This window comes from Hipposideros armiger, unplaced genomic scaffold (genome assembly GCF_001890085.2).
Source record: "Hipposideros armiger isolate ML-2016 unplaced genomic scaffold, ASM189008v1 scaffold_15, whole genome shotgun sequence".
In the NCBI taxonomy this organism is placed as follows: domain Eukaryota; kingdom Metazoa; phylum Chordata; class Mammalia; order Chiroptera; family Hipposideridae; genus Hipposideros; species Hipposideros armiger.
Window position 1 is genome coordinate 4,828,161 of NW_017731365.1, and position 3,685 is coordinate 4,831,845.

At 47.4% G+C, this 3,685-nt stretch overlaps 1 long non-coding RNA gene across 1 annotated transcript in view; it reads right to left on the reverse strand.

Moving 5' to 3' along the window:
• Positions 1–2,505: 2,505 nt before the first annotated feature.
• Positions 2,506–3,685, reverse strand: part of LOC109371936 (uncharacterized) — a 7,407-nt gene continuing 6,227 nt past the window's right edge. The window contains exon 3 of the long non-coding RNA XR_002121966.1: positions 2,506–2,718. This is a non-coding gene — a long non-coding RNA (uncharacterized LOC109371936). The remainder of the gene's footprint in view (positions 2,719–3,685) is intronic.

Genomic DNA, 3,685 nt, shown 5'->3' on the forward strand with positions numbered 1-3,685 from the left:
AATTCCCCAGCACTGTTCCCATCCCCCCAATTCCCCAATAAAAAAAAATCTTAAAAAAAAAAAAAAAAAGTTAGGTTCCTTGGGGTGACTGGTTAGCTCAGTTGGTTAGAGCGTGGTGCTGATAACACCAAGGTTGCCAGTTCGAACCCAGCATGGGCCACTGTGAAAGCAATGTATAACCAATGACCATGGCTGTTCCCCAATAAAATAAAATTTAAAAAAATTTAGGCTCCTGGAAGGTGCCAATGTATACTCTTAGATATTTATTTTATTTTATTTTATTGGGGAACAGCCATGGTCATTACACTTTGCTTTCATGCTTCAATGGCATAGTTGACTCTTTTAGGGAGGGCACAGCTCTCAGTGGCCCATGCAGGGATTGAACCGGCAACCTTGGTGTTATCAGCACCACCCTCCAACCCTCTGAGCTAACCGGTCACCCCCTAATACTCTTAGATTTAAAAGCTGCCAAGGACAATAGGAAAGGTTTCAGTAATGAAGGCCAGAGTGATCATGAGGGCCTGGGCTCAGAACCCAAACCTCTCATTTTGGCACAGAGCTCCCAGCATAAGTACAAGTTGTATCCAGGCGCTGAGAACCCTAAAAATGTTCACCATGATTAATATGTAGTGAGGAGTTCCTATATGTAGGGCATTATGTTAAGCACTTCTCACACATGATGTCAGTTACTCAGTGGGAGAAGGTAAGTGAGAGACCATATGGGACAGAGGAAGCCACCAAGGCAGAAAGGAATCCTATAGCCCAAGAGCTGAACGGACCTTAGCAATTGTATTAGTTTGGGCTAAGGCTGCTATAACAAAGTGCAACAGACTGGCTTAAACAATAGAAACCTAATTGTCTCACAGCTCTGGAGACTGGATGTCTAAAATCAAGATGTCGGGCTGGCCGAGTGACTCAGTTGGTTAAGAGCTCACTCAAGAGTTTGAGCTCTGAGCAACAGCAGTTCGAGTCCTGGCCCGAGCTGAGCAGCTGCTGAGCTGCCAACAGGTGGCAGGATGGCTCAGCTAANTCAAGAGTTTGAGCTCTGAGCAACAGCGGTTCGAGTCCAGCCCGAGCTGAGCAGCCGCTGAGCTGCCAACAGGTAGCAGGATGGCTCAGCTTAAAAAATAAATAAATAAATAAAGAGCAGCTGTCTTAGTGGTGTGGTGGAGGCAGAGCCTTAGTGGGTGGGAGAGTGAGTAGAAAGGGAAAATGGCGGGGTGGGGGGGAGCAAACCTAGGCAGCACTTTTAAGGAGTTCAACCGGAAGGGGAGGCAAAAATGAGGGACAGAGAGGGTGACAGTTAAAGGAGGACACAGAGTCAAGACATTTGCTTTTTCTTTTATGAAGGGAGAGGTCAAAAACAAAGAGGGGATAATTGAGGTGTAAGAGCCCTGAGGAAGTGGGAGGACATGGGATCCAGAGCCCCTTTGGAGTGATTACTTTTAGAGGGAGGGAGGACAAAAAGGATAGTACTGTGTGGGTCAGTGTGTAGGTGAGGTGGCAGGAAGCTGAAGGAGTTCCTATCAGATGGCTCCGTTTTCCTTGTGAAGAAGGCAAGTTGGTCTGAGAGAGGATTAGCAAGCACATTTAGGGGCCAGTTGCAGTTCAAGCCCCTGAACTTGCAATGGCACCAGTCTTTGGGGAAGTATACCCTCAGCTCCTAGCAGCCTGGCAGTAGGGATGGAACACATGAACAGTTGGTGGTCACAGTTTTGCATGGTAAGGGCAAGAGGGTAAGCAAATTGTTGGTCCAGGGCTAGCAAGGGAAGGAACTGAAAACAAGAAGAGGTTACCAGAGAGAAACTAGCAGGGTCAAACATTTATTGAGGGCCTACTATATCTCTGGTAATATGCAGGGAGACAGAAATACAAAGATAGAGCAGTAGTTCCCAAACCTGGCTGTGCCTCAATCAAGCTTAATAAAAATACAGACTTATTGGCCTCACTCCTGGGGTCCAGTAGGTCTCAGGTTGGGGATCTCCTATGGCTCTTTCATAGCCAGGCTTGGAAACTACTTGCACCAAGGGAAAAAGTAGACAAGGAAACAGACGTGGAATATATACAGTGCCGTCACTCTGTGACTCTGATCTATACAGTGTGCTGTGGAAGCCAAGAGGGCTTGGAGTGAGGAATGAAGAGGGATGACATGGAAAATTTCCTAGAGAAGGTGAGCCTGTGCTTGAGCATGACTGGTGAATCAGAGTTTGAGCAAAGAGAGAAGACGCCAAATAAGCATTCCAAGTACAGACAGGGAACAGCGTGTGCAGAGGCAGGCCTGCATTTGTGGAACTCCAAGTCGTTTGGTGTGGCTGGAGCAGAGGGTGTAAACGGGAGTGGTGAGCTCTCAGGAGAACGAAGCAAGAACCAGATTGTTTTAAGACTCGTTTACTGTGCTCCACTTTCCATCAAAAGAGCATTTCTCTGACACAGCCAGGGAACACTTAAGAAGGAGGCCAAGACTCCTGGCTTTCACAATAAATAACTTAGAAAGCAGGCTCCTCAGGGCCTGGAAGGGTTAGACCCAGAGGCTGGTATAACTTAGCAGCAGATGTGATCTTTGCAGGCCACTAGGTGGTGAACAGCATTTTTGCTCTGACTAGAAACAGATTCATATTTATTCACTTACTTTGAGGGAAAGGCAGATGTCCTAAGCTCAGAATTATTGAAGGAGCCTTCCTTCTGGGCTCTGAGCCAAAAACCAGGATAAGAGGCAGCCTAAAGTGAACAAATGTAAAGTATATGGATGTTGTGGGAAGATGTTTTCCCCCCTAAATGGTTTCTCCTCCTTTCCCTGGCCCTGAAAGCTTGAAGTAGACTCCCACGCCCTCTCTCCACTCCTTGTTCTCAGAAATCTCCAGGCATATATTTCAAGATAAACCACACAAGCACGGGCATTTCATTTGTTTAGCAAACCCAAAGGTCAGGTTTGGGGACTGTTGAAGTCAGACTCTAGCCACTTAACTATCTGCAGTCTTCCAAAATATAGTCAACCTGGAATAGTCTATGAAGTCAGGGCAATTTAGCTTGCAAACAAACACATACTGCCTGGAGGACAGCCTAGGACTTTGCTATCCTGGACGAGTGTCATCACCCAGAGAAGACACAAGACTCTTTCTGTGACCCTGCATCATCAAGCTCAAGGCTAGAGTGCTTTTGAAAGTACTCTTAATAATGAAAAGAAAAATCACTCTCCCAGCCGTCTGAGATTGCAGTTGGAGTACCCGGCGCTATGGCCTCCAGAGACCTATGAACTCAGGAGCCCAGAAAGAAAGCAGGACATGGTCCCCACGCCATCTCTCAGTACAGAGGAGCACTCATTCCCAGAGCTAGAAACAAAGCAGAAGGAGGCGTGGAGGATCGCAGAGGAAGGCAGCGCCTTGCTGTCTGGAAGCCCAAGCCTTGGCTCCACCTGTAGTTAAGCCTTATCCAGTATGCTGCCAGCCAAGGGGTGTCCTCATTAGGCAAATAGGAAAACAAGCTTAGCCTTCGAGTTCTGCAGCTCTGAGTGACCCTCGGGATCATCGAGTTCAAGGACAGAGAAATAATCTCCCATTCTAAGCCTTTGCAGTCTCTTTTGAGTCCTACTGGCTCTGTGGCAAATGAGCTTTCCATTAAAAAGTTAGGTTCCGGGCCGGCCGAGTGGCGCGATGGTTAAGAACTCGCTTGGGATGCCAGAGGGCCC